The sequence below is a fragment of the Aquarana catesbeiana genome, linkage group LG07, assembly GCF_042186555.1.
Source record: "Aquarana catesbeiana isolate 2022-GZ linkage group LG07, ASM4218655v1, whole genome shotgun sequence".
NCBI lineage: Eukaryota > Metazoa > Chordata > Amphibia > Anura > Ranidae > Aquarana > Aquarana catesbeiana.
In genome coordinates this window covers 102,918,313-102,931,623 of record NC_133330.1, presented here as the reverse complement: position 1 = coordinate 102,931,623, position 13,311 = coordinate 102,918,313, and the positions used below count along the sequence as shown (strand labels likewise).

General features: G+C 48.1%; 1 long non-coding RNA gene across 1 annotated transcript; it reads left to right on the top strand.

Moving 5' to 3' along the window:
• Positions 1 to 501: 501 nt before the first annotated feature.
• On the top strand, positions 502 to 12,943 carry LOC141102451 (uncharacterized). The gene is made up of 3 exons (XR_012235112.1): positions 502 to 614; positions 12,441 to 12,572; positions 12,662 to 12,943. It is a non-coding gene; the product is annotated as an uncharacterized lncRNA (long non-coding RNA).
• Positions 12,944 to 13,311: the final 368 nt, after the last annotated feature.

Below are 13,311 nucleotides of genomic sequence, written 5' to 3'. Positions count from 1 at the left end.
AGTCAGTGGACCAATATGACCGCAACTCACTTTTTTTGAGCTATGCCCATGAGGAGGGATAGGCCCAGAAAGGTCTTAAAATCGGAAACCATAATAGGTTTCCATTCTCTTGCAAGGGTCAAATGGGGATTAGTGGAGATGAATTGACCAGCATACAAATTGCTTTGGTCCACAATAGATCTATAGAGATCTTCCGTGAAAAACAGCGAATTAAAGTGACGTAAAATCAACTGTTCCCACCTGAATTCTGGGTTGGCCAGTGAATGAGGGAAGTACGGGTGCAGTGTTGCCAACTGCCCGTGTTTTTACGGGCAGCCCGTAAAAACGGGGCTATTTTTTCATGTCAGTGAAAACCCGTAAAGAAAATTTCATGCCCGTAAAAATGACGGTCCCGGTTCGGAACTGCGCATGTGCAGTCCCGAAGCATCCCGAAGCATTGCCGAGAGTCTCCGATCATCCCTGTGACTGCTGCTACTTGTCTTGTACCCTCCCCCTTCCTCCGACAGCGCGCCTTATTTGATTCTGGGAGATGCTGGGAGGTGGGGGAGGAGAGGAGTGGAGTGAGCGAGCCTGCAGTGAAGTGCCCGCCCGGACGGACTTCAGCCTAGCAGGGGGTAAGCTTATCTAGCCTAGCAATTAGCTAAATGCAGTTGTGTCTTTACTTGTGTTAATGGGCAGGAGGAGGGGGGCAGAGGATGGGCTGTGTTGCAGGCTTCTGTAGCAGGCTTGTGTGCACTGTGCAGATGTTTTTTTTTGTGTGTCAGATCTGCTTTTCTTCTAAAGGGAGGAGGTTTTCTCCCCAATCTCCTATTACCTGCAGTGCTCACCACCAGTACAGGCACAGCCACGTCAGTCCTCCCCAGAGTTAGCAACTCATGTGTCTGTGGCACAGTGGCACTACAAATCCAAGCATGCCAGGAGAGGGGAGGCAGCAGCAGCAGCAATATGATTTGGCTGGTATTTTCTGATGAAAAAGTGCTGCTGTATATTGTGTTTGTACTGTATGGTGATAATATAATTATGTAATCTGCTTGATGGTCTTGAGGTGTTTATTTATATATTTTTTTTTATCTGAGTAAGTAGTGAGCACATTTGGTCTCCTGTACCATGTCCGCAGCCTATGACCGTCTCCTGTAGCATGTTCGCAGCCTATGACCGTCTCCTGTAGCATGTCCGCAGCCTATGACCGTCTCCTGTAGCATGTCCGCAGCCTATGACCGTCTCCTGTAGCATGTCCGCAGCCTATGACCGTCTCCTGTAGCATGTCCGCAGCCTATGACCGTCTTCTGTACCATGTCCGCAGCCTATGACCGTCTCCTGTACCATGTCCGCAGCCTATGACCGTCTTCTGTACCATGTCCGCAGCCTATGACCGTCTTCTGTACCATGTCCGCAGCCTATGACCGTCTCCTGTACCATGTCCGCAGCCTATGACCGTCTTCTGTACCATGTCCGCAGCCTATGACCGTCTCCTGTAGCATGTCCGCAGCCTATGACCGTCTCCTGTAGCATGTCCGCAGCCTATGACCGTCTCCTGTAGCATGTCCGCAGCCTATGACCGTCTTCTGTACCATGTCCGCAGCCTATGACCGTCTTCTGTACCATGTCCGCAGCCTATGACCATCTCCTGTAGCATGTCCGCAGCCTATGACCGTCTCCTGTAGCATGTCCGCAGCCTATGACCGTCTCCTGTAGCATGTCCGCAGCCTATGACCGTCTCCTGTAGCATGTCCGCAGCCTATGACCGTCTCCTGTAGCATGTCCGCAGCCTATGACCGTCTCCTGTAGCATGTCCGCAGCCTATGACCGTCTCCTGTAGCATGTCCGCAGCCTATGACCGTCTCCTGTAGCATGTCCGCAGCCTATGACCGTCTCCTGTAGCATGTCCGCAGCCTATGACCGTCTCCTGTAGCATGTCCGCAGCCTATGACCGTCTCCTGTAGCATGTCCGCAGCCTATGACCGTCTCCTGTAGCATGTCCGCAGCCTATGACCGTCTCCTGTAGCATGTCCGCAGCCTATGACCGTCTCCTGTAGCATGTCCGCAGCCTATGACCGTCTCCTGTAGCATGTCCGCAGCCTATGACCGTCTCCTGTAGCATGTCCGCAGCCTATGACCGTCTCCTGTAGCATGTCCGCAGCCTATGACCGTCTTCTGTACCATGTCCGCAGCCTATGACCGTCTCCTGTACCATGTCCGCAGCCTATGACCGTCTCCTGTACCATGTCCGCAGCCTATGACCGTCTCCTGTAGCATGTCCGCAGCCTATGACCGTCTCCTGTAGCATGTCCGCAGCCTATGACCGTCTCCTGTAGCATGTCCGCAGCCTATGACCGTCTCCTGTAGCATGTCCGCAGCCTATGACCGTCTCCTGTAGCATGTCCGCAGCCTATGACCGTCTCCTGTAGCATGTCCGCAGCCTATGACCGTCTCCTGTAGCATGTCCGCAGCCTATGACCGTCTCCTGTAGCATGTCCGCAGCCTATGACCGTCTCCTGTAGCATGTCCGCAGCCTATGACCGTCTCCTGTAGCATGTCCGCAGCCTATGACCGTCTCCTGTAGCATGTCCGCAGTCTCTGACCGTCTCCTGTAGCATGTCCGCAGTCTCTGACCGTCTCCTGTAGCATGTCCGCAGTCTCTGACCGTCTCCTGTAGCATGTCCGCAGTCTCTGACCGTCTCCTGTAGCATGTCCGCAGTCTCTGACCGTCTCCTGTAGCATGTCCGCAGTCTCTGACCGTCTCCTGTAGCATGTCCGCAGTCTCTGACCGTCTCTTGTAGAATAAAACCCAGAGCCACCAAGCTGGAGCCATTTGACTGAGCCCTGCACGGTGCACCTGAGAGGAGGTCAGTGACAGCGCCGCCAGGCCAATCTGAGGGGGAGTCACTGATGTAAGGGGGCACCGATATAAAGGTTTCCCCCCTATATTAGTAAACCCCCTTACCTTAGTGTATTCACTGTACGGAAGGTGGTCTCTTGTCACCAGAGTGCGCCCCACATCAGAGTTCCTGGCGTTCCCCTTTACATCAGAGTCTGCAGGATTCCCCCTTACAGTGCAACAAGGAACTCAATCTGAGGATCCTGATGTAATTGGGAACTCTGATGTAAAGAGAACAAAGTGGACTCTGATATAAGGTGGTCTCTGGTCACCAGAGCCCCCCTCTACATCAGAGTTCCACCTTAGATCATGATTTGCAGCATTTTCCTTTACATAAGAGTTTCATTTCACTGCAAGAGGGAATCCTGCAGACTCTGATGTAAGGGGGAACTCTGTGCTGGCCGGGTTATAGTAACCTGACCTTCGTGTCAATGCAGAAATATGTTTTTTACTTTTGTTAAACTTAAACACATTGCTAATAGCACTAGATATATGTTTATAGTTTAAATATTCATATTTGCACTGTTTAGCACTGAAAACTGTAATTATAGGTACTTTTTTGCAGTGCCAGTAAAAAATTGGTGCCGTTTGTAAATTTTTGGTATCCTGCCAGTAAATTTTGCCTCGGAAGGTTGGTAACACTGTACGGGTGTTGCAGAAGTGGTGGGCTGCCAATTAGGATTGGCATATTCTGCACTAAGGGCACTATGGGCTTGACGGGCCTGTCTTTGTCTTGGTGGCTGCGGAACACTACTTGTGCTAGCCACTGCATCAGCTGCACTTATGGGACCCGCCACGTCACCACATGATACTGCAGTGCTGGATGTACTACCAGGATGTACTAGGCCGCTGGTGCTTGTCAGTTCACCAGAAGGATGATAGCACAAGTACTAGCTCTCTGCTCCATACGAGTGCCCTGCCATTCTTGCACCTCAACAGAAGAAGAACGAGGTCAGGTACGCTTGACCTTAGCAGGGACCACTACTCCGTCATCAGAGCTATCTGTCAGGGTGCCGCTGCTGTCTACGGGTTCATATTCTGAGCCTGAATCTAACAGATGGGTGACTTCCTCTTCACTCTCATCTGTCATGCTCAGAAACGTGTAGGCCTCTTACTAGTGTACCTCCGATTGGACATTGTGGCCCCTAAATTTATAGGTACAACTAGTGCGACTCACAGACAAAAAGAGCACCTGATAGTCAGAGCCTGCTTCAATTGCTACCAAAAAAAATGTTAGCGTTCGCAGGGATCAGGCCTGACTCTGCGAATGCTGCAGTTGTGTTTTGTAAGTGACAATGATCAATTGATACTGCACTTTCGTGGGCTGAGCTGGGCGGAGGGGCTAAATGCAGGTACTAGCAGGTATCTGGGCTAATCCTGCTAACGCTGCATTTTTGGGAACTCTAAACTACTGGGGACACTAGAATAGATCTCATCAGATCAAAAATATTGATCCGTTCAGACACTCTACTACTAAGGGAGGTGTATGGTGCGTGCGTGGGTGTTAGCGCTACTGACACTACTCTGACACTGAATGGGATTGATGCTGACCCTAACTGATGCTAAAATCTAACTGATGTCACCCGCTGGGTGATCAGGGGGTTAAACCTTTATTGGGTAATATATGGCGGATACCATGACTCTATAAAAAAACTAACCAGCGTCATCCATGACACTCATACAGTGATCACTAGTGACAGGGGGTGAAAGGGTTAACTAGGGGGCAATCAGGGGGTTAAAACCTTTAATAGGTAATATATGGGGGTACCCTGATGTTATAAAAACCGGATGGTAAAACTAACCAACCAACTGGCTAACTAGCATCGCCCATGACACTAAAACGGCGATCAGAAAATAGATCTACTAGTGACACTGGTGACAGGGAGTGAAAGGGTTAACTGGGGGGCAATTAAGGGGTTAAAGCTTTATTAGGGGGGTTTAGGGGTTCCCCTAAAGCTACCTGGGCCTACTACTAACTACCCTAATGCTGATTAGAGTCACAAATGACACCAGTACAGTGATAAGTGAAAAATCTAAAAACTGCACTTGGTGGCACTGTGACAGGGAGTGAAGGGGTTAACTGGGGGGGGTGATCGGGGGGTGATCTGGCGTAAAATTTGTGCCTACGTGTACTGGTGTTAGTGTAGTGTTGGTGCAACTCACAGTTAGATGTCCTCTCTCCTCTCTCTGGAACTGAAAAGAATTCCACGAGGGGAGATGTCATCACTTCCCCTGCCTGTGTTTACACTTACAGGCAGGGAAAGCATTTTTCATTTGTCAGAACCGATCAGCAGGTCCAGGCCAGAAATCATTGGCCTGGACCTGAAGACTGATCAGTTCTGTACTGAATCCGATCATTGTGGGCACGGCAGGGGCACGTCCCCTGCCCACGGGCGCGAGCATCGTACCGGTACGGCGATTCGTGCAGTGGGGCCATTCTGCTGCCGTATATCGACCTGAGCCAGTCGGGAACCGGTTAAAGTATTTTATTACTGCACTTAGAAGAGCCTTGTTCTCTGTAAAAAAAAAAATATAGCATATACAATTGCTACACAAGTCATATTGCAACTGGATGTTATAACAAAATTACCTTTCCTTTTCAGTCTGCAGCGCTGGAGTTTTCTGTGCCACCATAAAATGCAATATGGCAACCTGGAAAGGTTCTGTACATAGATGGTGTACAAAACGGCCCCTAGAAATGTAATTTCTTGCTTGTGTGATTGACTTACTGATTTTCCCAGCTGCACAAAGATACAAATAACTGAAGCAAGTACCGGAGCAGTATTCTCGCCGAACGGGCACGGTGGAGAATCGGGAAACTTCAGGCGGTGATCAAGTCAGGGACCCAGCCAGTCAAGGTGACGCTTGCAGAGCAGCCTTGTGTGCCAAGCCAAGTTTGTTAAAATCCTTGCAATGTGTATAGATCACCCAGAGGGGAATGTTTGCTTCTCATCAAAAGTGAAGTTACTCTTTAAGTCTAGTTGGGCTGCAGCAAAGGAACTGAGTCGCAAGTTTAACTGTTGAGTGCCTTTTTCTTTTCTTGAAAATTTCCACTATTTTTACAGAGTTAACTGTTCAGCTTGAGGAAACTTAGTGCTGATGTCATCTACTAGGGTGAGGGTTGTCCTTGTACATTTCTCACCCTTCAACTTAAAAGCAAATCTCTTTCTGGCACTACTGCTGGTTCTATCACTCTATCGACTATCTGGTTCCCGATCTTGCTTCACTGTCTGCCTTCAGTGACTTGATTACCGCCAGCCACCCATTACTCTCACCCAGGGCTGGTACAAGGGGTGGGCAGAAGGGGCGGGTGCCCTGGGAGGAGTATGACATTAAGGGGGAGGGGGCGTACTGGAGCCGCACTGTTCTGAAGTTGCCTCACTTACAGAAGTGACAGTAGTGTCATTACTATCAGGCAGAGCAGGAATCTTGATAGCTGCTAAAGGGAGGAGACTGCTTTCCCTTCCCTCCAATAGCAACCTGTGGGCATAAGAGAGGAGGACAGCCATGGAGAAAACCTCCTTCTGTGTGTAGCGCTGGTAGATTTCTTGTCTACCGCTGATAGGTAAATTTAGTGGGTTACTTGTTAGGTGAAGTTAGATTTGCCTCTGTTCCAGCTTGGCTGAGTTGGGTGTGGTTTCACACTGCGCCGGTGGGTGTCGTTGTCACCATGGGCCAGTGCTGAAGCGTATGAGTGCTCCTCTGCTCTGGAGACAACTCGGTGGAGGTGGTCCTCCGAGTTGCATTCTGGGAGAGGGTATTTATGGGACAGACGCCATGTTTATGGGTTCGTTTTCAGCCACCTGCTGGCCCTCCTGGCTGACAGGTATGCATTAAGAGTACCACCTCGTGGTCCTCCAATCCGGAGGCCCGCATCGCTGCGGCGTGTGGGTGGGCCCAGAAGCCTGTCTGGGGCCTACCACAGCGGCAGAGGAATGGTCCTGGGCTGTCTATCCTGAGTGAAGAAGCTGGACAACTGAGGAGGTCCCAGGGGAGGACCCATCATGGAAGGATCATGCAAAGTGCTGGTCTGGAGAGGGGCCTGGTGACTCAGTTGGAGCACGTATCCTGAAGTAATCTTACTGCATAGTACTGCCGGGTTGGCTTAAAGGTCCAAGTGCTGTGTCTGATATTCACCGTAAACCATTACATCCTGTGACAGAGGATCGTACGGGTTTTGCTTCAAACAAGTCTGTGGCAGAGACTTTTGTTCGTGCTGCGCACTGGCTACCAGGCGAGTGAGAGTAACCTATCCAGGCGGGCAAAGATTGAATCCCACAAGGGGAGTACATTCAGCTACAAGCGTTCAATTCCTAATGATGTACTAAAGAATACTAAGAAAAGGTATTTGAGCTTCCCTGCAGTTTTCCTTCTGCCTCTTTCCTGCTACTTCCTTTATTGCCCTGTTCATTAAAGCATTGGAAAAGATACTCAAGTGTCTGTAGCCGAGAGTTATTGCTACATGTGGGGGCTCGTCCGGGATTTGTTGGCCATCAACTTCCCGCAACCTAGAGAAGGGTTTCACCGGGAGTTTACAGTAAAGGCTGGACTTTGTCAGTGAAGAAGAAAGGCCTCGTGATCGTGCTGAGAAGATCAGAGTGCAGCCATGTCTTTTTCGGGGATGCAACCAACTATGGGACCTAAGATGTTCCCTACCAGCACCGCTGCGGGTGCTATGCTGACTGGAACCTTGCTTACAGATACCTGTATTCATCTGAAACCGCAGGGGAGGTTTGTCCTCTATACAGTCGGAGATATTGAAGGGCTGGGCATGCTTTGTCACAAGTGTGAGGGACTGGCCATACATCTCCGTCCATTTGTTCGCTGCCTGCAATGTGGAGAATACTTGTTTGTAGTGGAGCAACCTACCATGTCGCCCCGTGCTTATCGTATGGACTGGGCTACAGGTATTGACACAGTGGAAGCTGCTACTACTGCTGAAAAAGAACGGCAGGCCGTGATTTTGCCTGTTGTCACCGAGAGTGTTCCTGAGAGAGATACTGCGGTAAATAACTCATCAGCGGACATTACTTTGATTTCCACGTCCACCAAGCCTATCCCTGTTGTACCTGTCCAGAGACAGATGGGATACATGAAGGCTTCCCGCGGCCGTGGTCGAGGCCTACCCCAGAGACTACCCGAACCGGATCCCGAGGAGTCCACGTCAGGAACGGGTGAGAGATCAAAGGGAAATGTATCTGGGACTTTGTGTAGATATTTGCCAGCGGAGGAGTTGAGAGATTCGAAGATAGATTGCATGTCGGATCTCTCTGGTGATGATGACCTGTTTGAAACGATGTCACAGGAAATGTTATGGGCTCTGAGTTCTGGGAAGACATCATCTTGTGTAGAGCCGCACAGTACTGTAAATGAGACATTGTCTAAAATTGATAGTTTGCTTCCGACACCCGTCGGGTCTATGGTGAGCAAATCATTGAACTCGTGTGTACCTCCTGGTTCGGGGAAAAATAGATCTTTGCCAAAACTTGCAAGTTTGCAGAGAATGCTTAACAAGCGTGTGGCTACGGAATATGGTCCGGAGTTCCCCAATGTTACTCAGGACATTATATAAGAGATTGAAGCTAACCGGGAGCTCTGGTACAGTGAAGCTGTTTGGGACTATTTGTCTGTGCCTAAACCTTTCCGGAAAACTGGATATTCTGTTGCCATGGAACGTTTCAATGGATGTTTCCTACATTGGAGCTATGGTCGGCACATTCATTCTGACAAAGTGGTCATTTGCAGACCGGGAAAAGATGACATTGTGTACTTTATTACTACAGTGGATAAACTGGGAAAGAAACTGACATTGCCAGATCCTCGGTTCTATTGGTAATTATGGATAAAGAACTATGGGGTATGTAGATAGACAGTGTCAGCGTTTAGAGATCTTCGTGATCAAGATTTGATGTTCATCTCAGTGTTTCTAAATCCAAAGGACTCTTTGCTAGCCGGATTTCCTTATTGAAAGGATGTGATTTACCTAAAAAAAAAAAAAATAGGGATGGACTTCTAAAGTTTCTTTAGTTTGTTTCTTTAATAGAAGAAAATATACGGGAAGAAAGTGTCATTCTCCTGCTGGAATGAGACTTTGCTCCCAAACTGTTATTGAGGATATTGTACATACTTACGCCCCGTACACACGGTCGGATTTTCCGATGGACAATGTCCGATCGGAGCGTGTTGTCGGAAATTCCGACCGTGTGTGGGCGCCATCGGACATTTTCCATCGGATTTTCCGACACACAAAGTTGGACAGCAGGAGATAAAATTTTCCGACAACAAAATCCGATCGCGTCAATTCCGACCGTGTGTGGCCTGTTCCGACGCACAAAGTGCCACGCATGCTGAGAAGAAATTCCGACACGGGACAGCTCGTTCTGGTAAACGGAGCGTTCGGAATGGATACAGCACTTTCGTCACGCTGCAATGTTCAAAATGGTTTAATACAGCGCACTCTCTTCTTCCTTATAATGTGACAAGAATGAAGTAGTTTTGCTGCTCATATTCACACACACTTCTCACAAACTTATTTCGTTACTATTTATCGGGATTCCCTCAATATATTTTGATTTCTCACATCTGACAACAAAATTTGGTGTTTTTTTTGGACTTTAATGTAGATTCTTTTTTTGTGTTTCTCTTTTTTATTTTTTATTTTTTTGGTGATTTTGATTTGTATTCCCGAAAATGTTTGTGTGTTTTTTGTGACAAGTTCCCACAACACCACTAATATGTTGTTCTATTTAATCTGTAGGAGATTGTTTGGTGTTGTTGTCCCTTGTTAATTTCACATTGTACTTTAGAAATGTACCTGAATCGTCACCAACAAACTGTCCTTTTTGGATGAAAACACACACAGGAGAGTAGAATTTACCCCAAAAAATGTTATTAAGGGCTCACAACTAAACAAAGAGGGAGGCAACGCTGGAGAAACTGCAGAAGTGGGCGAAGCCTTGGACCCCCGGGGCAGACATCAACTATTTAAAAGCAAAATTGGTGGCCTGAGGAGTCCATATCATAAGGGAGGGCAGTCTGGTCCAGAAGTCCCAGAGATCCGGAAAGCAGCAGATGACATCTATGTCCCCAGGCTGTGGTCATACGAGAGACTGCAGCTTCTGTCAGACCAGACTGAACCCAGGGCAATCACTCTCAGGTCTTCTTTCCACGCTTCCTTCCAGCCTTTGGCTGTGGTGGTGGAGTTGTGGCAGCAGGAGGAGGAGGAGGAAGAGGATCGTCGATCTCAATGACATCCGTCTTGTGTGTCAGTTCCCCACTCTCCCCCTTACGAAGGACTTTATAAATCAGGTCCTCAGAGATCTTGCGTTGACCCTCCTGCATGCCCTGCAATTTTGTGGCAGCCATGCAGGCAAAGGCCTCTTCAGGACTGGGGAAGGCTCGGAGGGACGCCGAAGCCTCCTGGATCAGCCTGTACGCTGAATCCTGCACGGGACTCGGAGTGGCCTTCCTGGCTCGTTTATATGGCAGGCGGAGGGGAGGGACCTGAGACTCAGTCAGGCTGCGACTTGTCCCTGGCTTCTCTTGGCTGACACTTAGCCCCGGCTCCTCCTGGCTGCCACTAATCCCCGCCTCCTCCTGACTGCCACATTCCACAGCCTCCTCCTGGCTGAGGTCTTCCTGTGTATGAAAAAGGAACATAGTTTTAGTTTTTTATTCATCAATCACACACAATTTTCACCTCCTGACTGCTGCAAATTGAATGTTAACAAATATAACAGACTATCCTTCTGAGCCCAGCAGTTTTCATTCTTTTCCCAATTTTGGGTGCCCACTACTGTCTATTGATATGTAAAGCACTTTTTTTAATCAGCAATTAGTGATCAATAATAACATCTAATAAACATCATTTATTTATTGACCAGAAATCTGTAGAAGAATGCTATACCTGACTCCAGCTGGGCTCCTCCACTTCTTCCTGGCTGGAAGGCCCAGGTTGGACATCGGAAGCCTCAGCTGGGATGGAAGGAAGCATGGAAGGAAGAGTGGAGAGGGATTCCCTGACTTCAGTGTGGTCTGACAGAAATTGCAGTCTCTCGTAGTACCACAGCCTGGGGACATAAATGTCATCTGCTGCAGCTCCGGACCTCTGGGAATCTGTGACCTTCTTGCGCTCCCTAAGATAAGTGCTCCTCAGGCCACCAATTTTAGCTTTCAAATAAGGGATGGTTGCTGTGGGGACCACCGGCTTCACCAACTCCAGCAGTTTCTCCAGCGCTGCCTGCCTCTTCTGTTTGTGATTATAGTGGGGGTGTCTCACTTGCCACAGACAGGGCAGCTCCCTGTACTTGTCTATGAACAGGGGCAGGAAATTGTGGTCGTTGAACCCATCCATTTTCTCTGTAAGACACAACACAAGACAAAGCCTAATGTCCGGCCAAACTCCCCTAATCTTGTTACAATATAGGCTTCCATTTCGAAGCAGTATAGGCCCAAGTTTAGATCCTACCTTCGTTAGCACGATCGGCATCTCCGATGCTCCTTCCTCCGCTCACAGATCGTACATAAGACGCGCGCGTTACGATTTATACACACTGCGCATGCGTATAACTCCGCCCGCCCCTGACGTTCTTTCTAGTCTATTCCCCGCCCCTTTTCGTTCGGCGCAGTGGGGGAAGAGCACATGGCGGATAGACAGCAGGATCATGCTAATTGTAGCAACGAGGAGGAGGAAAGGCCAGAGCCTGAAACGTCCCGATCCAGAAGGAGATTAAAGGACTCAAATATGTCCTTTGGGGAGATGTTGGAGATGGTGGACATCCTGAAGAAGGCCGACTATGATGGAAAGTATGGGCCTTACCCCAACCACAATGTCCGAAAGGCCAAGATCATGGCGAAAGTGGTCAGGAGTCTGCACCGGAAATTCGGGGTACGACGATCGAAAGATCAGCTCAGGAAGCGGTGGTCGGACCTGAAATTACGAGAACATGAGCAGTACAGAAAGATCCGGAGAGTGCTGCAAAAAAGTAAGTAGTTGTGCTGTGTTCCTATTCTTTATGTTTATTACGTTCGTGCTGCTCCATGTGCTTTTAGGAACTGTTGTACAGTTTAAAATGGCAACTTTCATGTTCATGGACACATTATTCGTTCGGATCACACATTGTTATTTCGGACGATAAAATACCATTGTTTAGGCCATATGCATTTGGCCACCATTTTGACGCCCTATACTTGTCTTCAAAGAATTGGGTTGTGTAGATGGCTTTGTTACTAGAATGAAATGCAAACTAGATTGTGTGTAAGGAGAGGACACTGAGCAGCTGTTTTCACATCTGGACACTGGAGCACTAGTGTGGGACACCAGAACACCATTTTTATTAGGGGGCCACACAGGTGCTCCAGTGTATACTATAGGGGGGGCTACATCTGTGAAGCTTTTACCAAACAGGTAAAGTAGTGCAGCTTGACAAAGGACACAAAAAAAGCTACATGTTGGAACTCTGCTAAAATAGATAATTGTACCCCACTTCCAAGCAATGTTTCATCTTTATAGTTCTGCCATCAAATATCTGTGTGCTAATTATACCATTTTTGTTTTACATAGGGGAGAAAAGACTCGGAGGACACCCCTCATCCGAGGAGACCAGAGCCCCCCCCCCTCTGGAAGAAGGGGAAATCCCCCCAACACAAGCTGAGCAGGAGGATGAAGACGTGGTGGAAGTAGTTACCACAACAGGTGAGTGTCTGCAACCACAGGCTCCGATAAGAGATGGATTGCGGCATTTTTTGGAAACCTAATTTATTTTGGGGTTCCTCTCTTTTTAGGTGATCGTGAGGTTGTGGATCCAGATCCTTTCACATCTGAAAGTGCCCAGATCCTGATTGGGGAGATCATGGGGTGTAATTTACAATTGGAAAACATCAAGCAAAACATCAATGATGTTATTCCAAAATATAAAAATATCATTGATGTTTTGGGGCGAGTTTAAAGCCCCTCCAAATCACTTTCTTCTTTTGTGTGCTACAATGTGCGAAATGTTTTTGTGATTTTTCCAAAAGCCAAATTTGGAAGATGCACACAGTGTGTCAACATGTGCTATCTGCCATCACGGGAGATCAATGGACGCGTTTTGGAGGTGCAACCCCTTCCTCAATAATAAAGTAGCGGTGAGGAAGGGCTTTCTCCCCCAAAACACATCATTGGGAAATTTGTGTGCATCTTCCAAATTTGGCTTTTCCAGGGGTGATTTCCCCCCATCTGAACGCTATATCAAACACAGTTCCTAAATACTCATGTCTGATATTGCCTTCCAGTTCTACCAAATGTGAACTTTGTAAGATCAAGATTTGTGTCTTTCTTGTTGGTTTTACACAGGCCTGTTTTCTATAAAATGCACATTTTGATTTTGGATAATGACACCACAAAAATTGTTATACAACAAACATGTCGGTTTGTCAGAAAAACCTTTGGTAAA